At 40.0% G+C, this 12665-nt stretch overlaps 1 long non-coding RNA gene across 3 annotated transcripts in view; it reads left to right on the forward strand.

Annotated features, from left to right (window-relative positions):
• The window catches only part of LOC138262111 (uncharacterized), a 52990-nt gene extending 42069 nt beyond the window's left edge, over positions 1–10921 (forward strand). For 2 of the 3 annotated variants that reach the window (XR_011199199.1, XR_011199198.1), the window contains one exon: positions 4–7354. This is a non-coding gene — a long non-coding RNA (uncharacterized lncRNA). Of the gene's footprint in view, positions 1–3; positions 7355–10393 lie in introns of those variants that run through there. The other variant, XR_011199200.1, reaches the window with a different exon arrangement.
• Positions 10922–12665: the final 1744 nt, after the last annotated feature.

Consider the following 12665-nt stretch of genomic DNA (forward strand, 5'->3'; position numbering starts at 1 on the left):
CAGAGCACTTTACAAGATGACAGCCAACAGAACATCAGATTAGCCATTTCTACAAGAAAATGGGTTGTAGCAAGAACCTGCCAGGCGTACAAGACATCATTGATGGCTGGATTCCTACAGCAATCACTGAATGGGACATCGGCAATTAACAAATAGATTCTTTGGTGGAACATTAGTCATGGAGAGGGCTCCACGTTACAACTGATGCCATAAAGGGAAAGAAAATCATTTCTGCACAAGTCTTCTAAAAAGGAGAGATCATTTGAGATTAACACAGGATGGTAATCACAGCAGAGCAAGGGAATCATATGATGCAGGAGTCGCAAGAAGAAGAGATGGGATACGTATTCTTCTTTAAGGAACCCTCCGATACAAAATGGTGTGTTGATGCAAAAACAGTGCCCTGTGTGTGCCACCCAAAGAAGGAAACAATAGGACGTTGATAAATCATTCAAGGAAAATGTGCAACATTAACCCTAATCACGTAACATTACTAGTATTTGGCAGTATGCAACATGTAATTATTTTTACTGCTTTAAGAGATATTAATGTTGAGGAAGAGCTGTTATTTGATTATAGAGTCTCAAGAAAATCATTTATGGCAGAAGGAGAAGACTTAGGGATTAATTACGAGTTTGGCGGACGGTTTAGGCCATCCTCCAAACTTTCGACAGGGAGGTTGCCGCCGAGGGTGCTGGCCATCGGGATCCCTGCACTGCCAAGTGCATGAGCAGTGCAGGGGGCCCCCTGTAACCGTTCTCTGCCAGACTTTTCATGGCAGTGCTACGGCCATGAAAAGGCTGGCAGAAAACAAGCTCGTAATCTCAGGGCATTGCTGGCGGATGGCTGCTTACAGCGCTGCCCTGGTGGATCAGGACCACCGCAACTGCTGGAGGTCCCACCGCGGCATGACCACCATTGTCAAAATATGGTGCTCGGACCGCTCGCCATCCGCAAGTCTGGCGGTCAAGTGACCGCCAGACTCGTGATGAGGCCCTTAGTTTGGTTAGATACATGAGCAAAAAAAGGTTAAAAACCTCAGCTCCTGATGCATTGAAGGGGTTGTTAACATTATCAGGGTGGCCCTCATTCAATCAATTCATTATGGTTACACCCTAGATTGATAATAATAATTGTTCATTCCCTACTACATCAAGAGCTCCCAGGTGCCTGGCTGAGCCAACCCAGAAGAAAATTCTTTCTGTGTGAGGGGTCCAGTGATGAAGCATGCCACGGCTGAATACCCTTTATAACTTTTGCATGCAGGTTAGGCATTTGCTTGACCAATTATCAAGGTCTTCTAAACCCCTTTTTAGTATCAGACCTGACCTTTAGTGCAAGTAAATTCAAGTACTGTGTACTCCAAATATGAGTGATATCCATTGAGAACTATCATGGAAATTTAGTCAAAACCTATATCACAGTACACGTAACACAATGTGTTTTTTATATTATCATGCTATGCAGTGTTTCATGAGTGCCATGTGCAGTGTACACAATACAGATGATATAATTTACATTCTGCTTTTTTTGAATATCAGAAAATGCACAATACCAATGCTAAGTAGAATAAAAAATAGAGTATGTCCCAGTCAGTGCTCCAGCCAGGGACAGACACTATTCGCACTCAATACAAACATACAGACAGTATTCACTCACAGGAGTCAATACTTTTATCTTTGTGTAGTGCACGTGATCATGAGTGCGTAATAGTTGACGGAATTTGGTAACTAGGTACCATGGGGAGTACCATTGGGGTCTTGAGGCACTTATGATCACCTTGGGGGATTGGTGGATTTATGTAGGCCAGAATGGCAGATTGATTGTGGTTCTTTGCCATCTGTCTCCCCCCAACGTTTAACCTTGTTTATGAGAACCCCAGAATAAATCAGGAATGTGTGTACTTCGAAAGCAATTTTAATTCACTTTTTTGATCCCCTTTGTCACTTATCTTCTTGGATTAAATACCCCTCCCTTGTAGTCAAGTGTTGCAGGACGTCCCCAATAAGTTTATATTGGGGAACTCTATGATGAAGCGTGCCACCAGTTTGGTGGGTGAGAGTCATTGTAAAGGACAGGCTTGCCTTTGTCCTCATTAGGCCCTCACTTGAGCATTAACAGAGACAGACTTTTAGGTTCTTCTTGTGATTATTTGGGAAAATGACTTTGGCTTCCTTGCAAACTCCTTGAATTCTTGAGTTTCCCCTACCCCACTCCTCCTTGATTGATACATGATACAAATAATATGCATTTGATTTTTAAAATTTCTTTTGTGAGCTGCAGGAGCCAGGCTGGTCATGATGAAAGCTGGATACTCTTTTCCAGCTAAAACATTTTTGACCATTGGATATTAGGAGCTACAGTAACGCCAAGAATATTCAATTGAGTTCTTTAACCTTGCTGTCCAGACCCCAGAATAAATTGGGACTGTGGTACTTCAAAAGTAATGTTAATTAACTTTTTCGTTCACCCTCCCTAACTTATCTTCTTGGATTAAACTGTGTTCCCTTGTTATGTTATGTTAACACATATAGCACACAAATACCATTGGTCTCTTGGCGCTTGTAGTCAAGCATCGATGATGAAGCATGCCAGCAAACAGTAGCTTGGTGGGTGAGAGTCCTTTTAAAGCAAAGGTTCACATCAGCTCGCATTAGGCCGTGCCTGGAGCATTGACAAGTGTATTTAGGTCCTGTGTACCCAAAGTGAGTCCGATATCCATTCTGAGCTATTTGAAAACTTAAGAAAACATGGCAGGAATTAGGTTTCTGGTACGTTTTGTTAATTTTCAGCATCAGTGCTCATGACTGTTTGTGGGTCCCTGTGGACATAGGACCTCATAGAATACCTCGGATGACATGACATGAGAGTCTAGGACCCATTTCTAGCCTCCAGGAACCTGTTTGACTCCTATTTGTGAAATTTTGCAATGTTTGGGTTTAAAGTAACTTTTTTTTTTTATTCCATTGTGGCCATAGAGCTCAGAGTCCAGTCACATTTCTAGTTTTGGACAATAGGACCTCATTGTTAGGATTTTGCCATGCTGACATCAGGTGGCCCTCATGAGGCACCTGTGGGGTTCTGCCTTGACACAGCAATGTGTTAGAACTGTCTACCGCACCTTGCATTCTCCGCTCTAGAATATATTCTGGTTGAGGCTTCCGCAGCACCTCTCTGATACATTATAGTTTTTGTAGTGCTCACAGTTTTTAGACCCTCCCTAGATGGTACAGGTGGTGGTTTGGGTTTCCTACTCCTGGTTTCCCTGATCCTACCCCTTCCAGGCTGCCAGTCAGCCTTCCTTTCGTTGGTGGTTCCAGGATTCCTTGCACCTGGTTGATTGCTTGCACCGGTCCTGTCCTAGTTGTGTGCAGATTTCCCATCTCCTTGCTTCCCTTATCCTAGCTCTGGCTGCACACACCCTGTCCTGTCTATGCAGAGTCCTTGCCTTGTGTTCCTGTTCTGGCTGCATACTTCTGCTCTCTCCTAGTGGTGTGCAGATCTCCCATCTCCTTGCTTCCCTTATCCTAAGTCTGGCTGCACACACCCTGTCCTGTCTTGTACATGCAGATTTCTTGCCTTGTGTTTCTGTTCTGGCTTTATAATCCTATCATAGCTGTATGCGGGTTTACTGTATGCTTGCTTTCTTTGTCCTAGTTCTAGCTATGCACCCCCTTACTTGTCTTGTGTATAAGCATCAGATCTGAGCTTTCTAACAAACGCCCCTGTGGACCCCAAGACCCCACATTATAACTCACATGACATGACAGGGGTGTCTGACCCATTTCTAGCCTCCAGGTACCTATTTGACTCTTCTTTGTGATATTTTGAAGTGTTTGTGTTCAAGTGGGACAAAGTAATTTCTTCTTCCCAGGGCTATGGAACTCAAAGTCGGGTTAGACTTCAAGTTTTTCCCTTGGCTGGAGGTGAAAAAAACTTCATATACTCCAAAATGTGCATAAACCCCATGAAAGCAACCAGATTTAAGCTTTCTAACAAGTGTATTTAGGTACTGGACACTCAGAAAAGTGAGTCTGATATCCAGCCTGAGCTATTTGAAAAATTAGCAAAACTCACTAGAACGGCTCACTGTTTGTGAGTTCTGCTAATTTTCGTTATCAATCCTCATGACTGTTGGTACCAGTGGACATCAAAACCCCATATTATAACTCAGCTGACATGGCAGGGGTGTCTAGGACCCACTTATAGCCTCCAGGCACCTGTTTTTAGTAATATTTTGGACATTTTGATGTGTTCAGGTTTAAGGGAACAAAGCACTTCTTCCACCGAGTCTATGGAGCTCCAAGTCACGTAAGATTTCAGGTTTTTCCCTTGGCTAATAGCCCAAAAGGTACATAAACCCCTTCAGAGCATCAGATCTGAGCTTTCTAACATGTATTTAGGTCCAGTGCACTCAAAAAGTGAGTCTGATATCAAGCCTGAGCTCTTTCAAGAATTAGCAAAACTCGCTAGAACTGCTCACTGTTAGCGAGTTTCACAAATTTCTTTTATCAACCCTCATGACTGTTTGTGGGTCCTGTTGGCCCCAATACCCTATATTATAACTCATTTGACATGGCAGTGGTGTCTAGGACCCATTTCTAGCCTCCAGTTAGCCATTTGACTCTTATTTGTGACTTTTTTAGGTGTTTTTCTTCAAGTGGGACAAAGGCACTTTTTCTACCGAGGCCATAGTGTTCCGATTGGCTAAAATTTCAGCCTGACACCCAACTCCCTCTGTAAGTCAAAAAACATTTCCGAGTCCCAATACATCACAAGTGCTTCAAAGTGCTCCTAAACACTAAAAAAGCTCAAAAATGGAGGAAAATGAACAGAAAAGTATGCTACAGTGGCCTATGAGCATGCTAAATGCACTGAATGGTTGTCCCCCTGAACCTAAAAATTAAAATTGTCACTCTTATGGGTAAAAACAAAGTCACTTTTTCTTTCGGAGGCCATGGAGCTCTGAGTTGGGTAAAATGTCAGCCTCAAGGGAAGTCAAAAATGTAATAAATGTTTATTCATTTACAAACGACATAAATGCATTTGCAGTGTTCTGACTACTATATAGTTGAAATTGCAGTGTCCTAAGTACCCCTAAAATGGATTTGTAACACTTTTGAGGTATTCCTGAACATAACATTTTTTCCTAGTCTCAATACATCGCAAGTGCTTCAAAGTGCTCATAAGCACTAAAAAAGCTCAGATTGAGGACAATAAAGAAAAGTATGTTACATTGGACTGTTTGCATACTAAACACACAAATTGGTTGTGTTTACCTACAAGGGTGAACATTTTCATTTTTTAGTTCAGGGAGACAGTCACTTTTCCTACCCGAGGTCATGGAACTCTGAGTTGGGTAAAATTTCAGCCTTACATCCTCTATGGAAGTCAACAATGGTTTAAATGTATATTCATTTAAAAACTATATGGGTGTATCTGTAGTGTTCTGATTACTATATAGGTGCAATTTCAGTGTTCCAAGTAATTCCCCCAAACCATTGCAACACTTTTAATGTGTGAAACTCAAAAAATCGACTAAGTCCCAATGCATAATCTTTGAATCAAAGGGATCAAAGATGCTCAAAAATGGACTAAAATTAAATGAAAAGGGTGTTTAATTGGCCTAATGACATGATAAGCACATAATGAATGAAACTAAATGAATAGTTTTACAAATGAAGTTAAAGATTTTCATTTTTAAGTTCGGGTGGACAGAGCCACATTTGTGTCCAACTTCATGGAACTCCAAGTCGGGTAAAATTTCAGCCTGCTCCCCCTTATGTAGGTCAAAAATGTTAATATTACCAAATCATATAAAAAAAACTATATAGGAGCAATTGTAGTGTCCAAAATACTCACCAAATGCCTTTTCAGCACATTTGAAGCATCACCCATCAACAAAAATCATAAATTTCCCTCTGCATCATCAGCACTTCAAAGTGCCAAAACACACTCAACAATGGGCAAAAATGCCAAGTAAAGCATGGAACAGTGGCCTAATAACATGTTAAGCAAAATGTATATCTCCAAATATTTTTAAATGTTTTAATAAAGGAGTTACATTTTCATGCATTACTAGTGATGGAGATCAAGATGCTATGCAGCACTGCTGATGCATTTGCATCACTGGTGATGCAGGAGTCAAGCTGTACAGCTTTTGGCCTCTGTTGTGTTTGGCTTGTGGCTCCAAACTGACTTTTGGCTTAGCAAGAGTGGGACATCTGGCTCCAGCCTTCAGTGTCTCGTCCATCTCTATCTAACAGAGAACCATAATTGAAATGTTGAATTAGTGATAGATTACACACGTGCCCACTGCTGGGATTTCTAGTCAAACAATGGGCACAAACTACTGGGATTGGTGGTAGAGGTCAGGGTTCAGCACAAATTGTGGTAGTGGTGGTGGTGGCGATGAGAGAGATTTATAATGTGCAGCAGTCAGGGTTGGATTGGCCTGTAGGGCAATCAGGCAGTGCCCGATGGGCATGCCTGACAGATAAGTATGTGGGGCGTTTTTTTAGCCATGTGTGGACCTGTTTTATGGCCGAGTAGGCTGCGTTTTACCGTTGATTTATTTGATATTATCACAACCATCGCCTGCAGCAAACTCAAATACCTGTAGATCCGTGTACCTTGAAAAATACACATTCAGAGTGTCTGTACAAGTTCAAAACTGACCTGATTTGCAAATGTGAACCAATTGTTTTTAGTTATTTTATTTGCTAATAGGGCCACTTTTATTTTGGTGCCCTGGCCAATTTTGTGTCCCAGTCTGACCCTAGAAACAGTGAGCCAAACAAGTGTGTCCTGGCACCATATTGTTAAAACGCATAACCTGTTTACTGAAACAACCATGTCTTCCGGTCTATATGAAATGTAAATGATTAGCTTCACCCCTCAGCTGGATGAGGGGAACATTCCACAACTTAGGAGCCAAGAAAGAAAAAACCCTACTGCCCTCTTGAGCAATGAGTACTCGAACTGTTAACAGGAGAACCTTTGCTGACCTAAAGGCCTGTGCATGAGATAGATCTGAAATTTCTCTGACAGAATTTCACAGCCCTGATTGTAATAGGTTTGATGAATTTAATAGGGTTTATGTAGCATTCTTGTGGTTTTGAGAAATATTCTCTTGCCAATAGGCAACCAGTGTGGCATTTTCAGTATAGGTGTGGCACGGCCGTAATGCTTTGCAGGTGACAGGAGTCTTGCAGCCCAATGTTGAACTCTGCAGTCATGCTATAGCTTTTGTCAGTAGCCCCACATACAGGGCATTACAGTAATTTATTTTTGTGAGTTTGTTTTTGTAACAGTGAAAGCACTTTAAGCAGCATCTTAATTACATAAATACACAAAAAAGGAAGCTGAAACCCTATTTATTTACTTATGCATATTAAGTTCTATATCGATCATTGTGCCAAGAGTTTAAGCTTCTTATATTGGCGTGTGTGGGAGGGGAGAGTGGACGGGGGAGGGGGGTTCTCCTAATTCTGTGGGCTGATAATTCAATGAGTCGGTAATTGTTAATCAGCAAAAACACAACAACTCCATGTCCCCATTCACTTCAATGCTTTGCTGCACATCCACTGCATCACTGAGATCATACATTAGTGGATGCGTAGACCCGTCAGCTTTGAAGCTTTCACCAATTTAACCTCTAGCAGTTCAAAACATGATAATGTCAAGTCATCTGAGGATCTGAGGGTCCCACTGGCACAGGCCATATCATTCCTAGACCCACAGTTGCAGGTGACAATTACAACAGATGCATCCCTCCAAGTTCGGTAACCCATATGACGTGGTCTAAAATTCAAAGCCAATGGTCCCCTCGGGGCTCTCTCACACATTAGTGTGTTAGTGGAGAGCAGTTCAGCCTATATTTAAAGCTTTTCAGACAAGGCTTCACAACAAGGTGGTCCTATAAAAGACAACATGACCTTCCATGTACTACAGTGAGATAGAAGCACATGCTCATCACAACTTTACAGCATGCCTAGGCACTATGGAATTTTTCAGTACAGCATCATATACACTTGCGGCCAGAGAATCTTCCAAGAATGGATAATGACTGTTGCAAACTCCTAAGTGGACACCACAATGAGACACTAAATAGAAGGTTATCTCTCATATCATATCAAGACTTTTGCTGTTGAAGGACCTAGAAAATAGACCTGTTCGCAATCCACATCAAAGCAGCATACCAAAACTTCACTTTCAGAAATCAACAATCCAGTCTGGGGAAAGCGCTATGGATAAACTGTTCGGAGTTATTGCATATGGGTTCCCCACTTAGCCACTGATCGCATTTGTGGTGCAGAAAAAGTGATGATCATTAGTGAAACTCCGTTTTATTGCACTAACATGGGCACTTCAACATCTTTCTCTTGGGGATGACCATACATCCTCACCAAACACTTTATGTCCAGGTCTGCTTAGACAGCATCGAAGGGTCTTGCTGCACCCACTCCAGACAGTATGCCTAGTTGCAACTCTGAAATGAATAAGTGTAAACTGTAAAAGCTAGGAAAGAGACTATCCGAGCATATTATATTACCAAATGGAATGTTTTTGCCACCTACTGCAATACTTTAAACTTTGACTCTCTCTGGGTCACATTTCAGCATGTACTTGCAACAATGCTAAATTGCTATACCAATCGATGTAGGATGATATGACCGCAATTGCAGCATATCTTCAAACCTGATCAAGCCAATCTGTTTTTTCGTATTCCGGTTATTAAAGCTTTTATGCAGCAGCTTAAAAAAATAATTCCTCTCAGCATAGCTCCAGCGCCTGTTTGGGACATTGAATATGGTCCTTACTATGCGCATGGAATCACCTTTTAAACTACTCTATTCTTGTCAACTTCAATTCTTCTCTTGGACAGTGATGTTTTTTGGCACCATGACTTCCCTTCATAGACGGTATACTTCAGGATTTTTCGTTTCATGACGTGGTTATGCAAATTCCTAAAGATAGGGTAGTGTTGTGCACGCATCCCCATTTTACACCAAAAGTGACTTCTCAGTCTGTTGACTTGCCATTATTTTTCCCCAAATCGCAATCCATTGCCAAGAGGTCTTTACACATTTTAGATGTTAGAAGATCCATCATGTTTTATGTAGACCATATTCATGCAGTCAGGAAATTAAGCAACTCTTTCTTTCCTTCGCACCACCACATCTTGGCAATCCAGCCATTAAAGCTGGAATTGAAACAAGAGTTGTCAGAATCATTCAGGTTTGTTCTACTCAAGATAAGCGAACACTGCATGTTACTGGTAAAACATGTTCCTTTCACAAAAGGGAACCGGAGTGGTTTCCTAGGCAACCTACCATTAGCAGACTTATCCATGTCTGCTACTTGATCCTCACTTAAATAATTTGCCAAGTTTTTTACTGTGTAAATTGGCATCTCCTTACTGTTCTCATACGCCACTGCTTAGAGAGTGGAAGATGGCCTTTTAGTCTTTGTACAGCGTGTGATCAACAGCAGCACACGCTGTAAAATGACAGTGTTACTCACCAATAACAATTTGTCCTTCCCCGGATACGAAACAGGAGATACTTGCCTATCTTTTCTACCTCCGCTAGGATCTGAAGTATTACCTTTTCTGAGCACTCATCTCACCACTCTGAGGGCAAAAAAACAATCTGCAAAGGAGGCTGTAGTTGTGCATTGTGGGTTTTGGATGCAATCACTAGACATCTCAAAACCAAAAGCACTTTTCCAAAGAAAAACAAGTTGCGTTTTTGTGAACCCAACACTAGCTGGCAGGAGCATGCACAGCATGTGAATCTACAGCACTACAAACAGCAAACGGATTGTTACAGCTAAGTAACGTTTTCCTTGCAATACTACCTTTCATTAAAGTGATAGGCTGCTCTCAACAATACAAAAGTTGCCAATATGGATCTTATTCTTATAGAATATGAAACAAAAGCCTTTTTTTTTTTTTTTTGTTTTTTTTTTTTTATTGTTTTTTTTTTAATTACGCATTTATTTTTGCATTTTATATTTTGGTCACTCAATACAGTGTGGCTCAGTAAGTTGTTTTGTTATATATAAGAAAAGTTACAATATATAAGTAGTATGTTTTTCTAAGGACAGTTTACAAGTTGCAGGTTACACTCATTCAAATATCATTTGTTTAGAGCACCTTGTAAGTAAGGTTGCATGTCGACCCTTATAATTCTTCAGCATCTCCCTGGCAACTAGGCACAGACAACATGTTCTTTAAAGTGAAGATTGGGAAATGTTATCTTTGCATTTAATTACAATTCCTCCTAACATCTCGGCAACAAGTCAACTAACGTCAACTCTACTGGTAAATATTTTTGTTGGTAAAAAAAAAAAAATCTGCCTTTTTCAGAAATCTAATCCATTATTATAGGTGCTGGAAACCACTCGTTTTCATTCACAAACATGCGAAAACAAGAACAAGCGAAGTGTAGCAGACTTGCAGCTGTGATCTGAGAAATATTGCCTCCCCTCAGCTAAGCACAGACTACTGGCAAGTGAAAATACATTCATCCCACTGATGTTTTCCAGTTAGAATGGACATTTTATAGATTCTGTGAATGATTGTGAATTGACCTTATAAATAAAAAGCAACCCCACTGAAACAAGTGTTAATAAATAGGTTATTTTGTGGTAGTAAAGTTGGAAAGTGTTGTCAGAGAGATATTATTATTAAGGTTCCCAGTTTTCAGTTTTTCAGATATTTACAGATAGATACAGACACAAAACAAATGTGATTTGCTGACTGTGTTTACTATAAGCAGAAAAATACAGAAAATTATGCTTCTAGTGGGTGAATCGCCATGCTGTCTTTCATGATTTCTGGAACAGCTTAGCAGATAGACATCATAGGAAGTTAAAAACAGGTTGAAATTTATCTAAATAAAGTTATATGTTTACATATATTTGTATTATAATACTGATATTTACCTGTGGGTGTAATGTTTCGCTAAATTTGGCTCTTGAATTTGCTAAAACGAGGCAGCAAAGTGTGCGTGTATGTTTATCAGTTAAGTAAATGTGGAAATATACCATTTCATGGCTTCATTTATTCTCAAAACACAAAATAAATATGGATAAATGCCAATTAGATGGTCAAAAAATACATATGGATACATACAGAAGGAAATGTTAAAAACATAAATACTATAAAACCGGGAGCCCTAATTATTATAATATAGTGGTTTGCGCTTAGCACTATTTCTGAGTTATCAAAATGAAACAATTTCTCCTTTAAAGATGGCAGCACTTTGTACAGAGCCCAGGGCTTCAAAAGTCAAAACAATCTATATTTGGTATAAAACCATAAAATAATTCATACTTAGAACCATTGCACAACAACACATCACTGTGATTGATTTTTGTTTTTGTTAGAAAGGTTATACATACAAAGATAAAAACATCATTAACAATAAACAGTCAATATTTTCAGCTGGCCACGCGGGCCCAATCCACAGTGAGGATCGTAAAGTGACATGTGCAGATGTAAACAGGACGCTTATTGTGGTCACATCAGATTGCCAACAGATCGGCGGGGGTACAATTCTGATTTGAAAGGGTTCCAGCCTCAAATGTGTCAACTAGCTAATTATGGTATATTTTAGAGTCAAAACATAGAATTTGTTCTTCATAGAGGTCGTTATACAGATGGATGTCTGTTCAATATAAAATGCAACTCTGTTTCTGGAATATAAACCACTTTTGGTAGTTCAGGGGTTACGTCTGTTTTTTATTTATTTATTTCGGTAAACCCTATTTCAGAGACCCTGCGCAAAGTCAGTTGGTGCAGTCCTCTGGTATCTCATCCATGAGAATGTGTTTCTGAAAGCTATGTGGAAAATTAGTGTGAGAGCAGTGAACATATAGCACACTGAACAAACAACTAGCATGCACCTACCTACTGCTGGTAAAACAAGCAGGTACGGTGTCTGAGATCATCTGCAAGCAGTGTCAACTTGGAACTGTAAACCAACAAACCTAATAGGGAAATACGTTTCTACTGCAGTGATTAATGTCTTATTCTCTGTACCATACTGACTAGGAAATTTGCTCCACAACTGTGTGCACACCACAACTTTTTTGCTTAACTTCTGCATCACCATTAATGGGACTTTCTCCATAAACAATAGTTTACTAGCCTTCAGAACATTTCATACAATATGAAAAAACATGACCATTTTGAAAAACAAATTATATTTTTTTCATCCTGAAGGTCTACTAGGGGACTGTTGGAATGAACAGAAGTATGACAGTACTCTTTTTTTTTTTTTTAATCCACTTTAATGCTGCAGGCCCTTTTTGTTTTCGGATTACTAAAAATAATTGGCGTGCAAAATCACACAACTTTACTTGGTTGGCTCTCAGTGGGCCACAGACATTCCACACATCTTTTACATCCATTTGAATTATTCTGCATTAATCATTACAAGAGTATTTGAAAATGCTCGTGATTATTAGGAGAAATGTAGTCTATCTTAGACTGAATGTAATGTCCCTTCAAAAAAACTGGGTATTGAATTGCTTTCTTACAATAACATGGGTTAAGAACACCACAGACCTGAATCCCAGCTAGACAAATTACAAAATGGCACTTAACACCCTAGAATCCGTTTCTAGGGTTTATGCCAATTTCTCACAAGAAAGAA

This window comes from Pleurodeles waltl, chromosome 10 (assembly GCF_031143425.1).
Source record: "Pleurodeles waltl isolate 20211129_DDA chromosome 10, aPleWal1.hap1.20221129, whole genome shotgun sequence".
Taxonomy (NCBI): Eukaryota; Metazoa; Chordata; class Amphibia; order Caudata; family Salamandridae; genus Pleurodeles; species Pleurodeles waltl.